This window comes from Myotis davidii, unplaced genomic scaffold (genome assembly GCF_000327345.1).
Source record: "Myotis davidii unplaced genomic scaffold, ASM32734v1 scaffold43, whole genome shotgun sequence".
Taxonomy (NCBI): domain Eukaryota; kingdom Metazoa; phylum Chordata; class Mammalia; order Chiroptera; family Vespertilionidae; genus Myotis; species Myotis davidii.
In genome coordinates this window covers 172261-173314 of record NW_006294590.1, presented here as the reverse complement: position 1 = coordinate 173314, position 1054 = coordinate 172261, and the positions used below count along the sequence as shown (strand labels likewise).

The window sequence follows — 1054 nt, the reverse complement described above, 5'->3', positions numbered from 1 at the left end:
CGGGGAGGGTCCGGGCGGCCCCCGGGGACCCACCGGCCGGGCCTCCCACTGCTGCCGACAGGAGCGGAAGCCTGAGGCTTCCCCTGATGCTGGAGTCTGTCCTGTGTAGAACCGAACCTTTATTTCTACATGCATTTGCGTTTACATTGAATTTTATGTTTCTCCAGATGACAATCCAGAAACTGGGTAAGTCAGGCGCTCTCAGCACTGTTTGGTCTCCTGGCCCTGCTCCCAGTGGGGGCGCACAAGGAGAAGCAGCAGCTGGGGGAGGCCCTGCCTGGCCCCCGCCACGCCCATCACCCCGGACAAGTCACTGCCCCCCCAAACGCCAGGTTCTCATCATCGGTACCACGGTCCGGCCCAGAGCCCTCCTTCCTCCCCCTTCTCCCTCCCCCGCGGGTCCCTGAGCCCCTCCCACCCAGAGGAGGCCGGCTGCAGGCACGGCCACCACAGCCACGAGTCACCCAGACACGGTGGTGCAGCCAGCTCCGGGAGAGACACGATAAGTACATACGTGAAGCCTGCCCTTGAAGAGGGACCTATCCGAGCCGGGAGGTCACGGTCTGATTCCCGGTCAGGGTACATGGCCGGGTTGTGGGCTCCATCCCCAGTGCAAGCTATTCCTGAGGAAACGTCACCCAGACCAGACTGGCTTATCCCCTTCAAAAAAGTAGTCAAGGTCATGGGAGGGACGTCAAGGCCAAGGAACTGGATAGAGGGAAGGAGACACGACACTAAAGAGACGCGACAGCCAAGCCCATCTGTGACCCTGGACTGGATCCTGCGTCAGAGGATGAGTGGCTGGAAGGAACGCCACGGCCGACGTGGGGGAAATGTGCGTACGGAGCGCATGTGGAATACCAGCACCACAGCAGGGCACGTACAAGAGTCAACCAATGAATGAAACAGATCAGTTTCTCTCTGTCTCTCTCTCTCTCAACTCAATCAGTAAACATTTTAAACCCTCACTGGTGTGGCTCAGTGGATAGAGCGTCGGCCTGCAGACTAAAAGGTCCCAGGTTCGATTCCAGCCAAGGGCACGTGCCCAGGTTGC

General features: G+C 59.6%; 1 protein-coding gene across 1 annotated transcript in view; it reads right to left on the bottom strand.

Annotated features, from left to right (window-relative positions):
• BCR (breakpoint cluster region) overlaps window positions 1-1054 on the bottom strand; it is an 84644-nt gene that overhangs the window by 74296 nt on the left and 9294 nt on the right. The gene's annotated exons all lie outside the window — the stretch shown is intronic.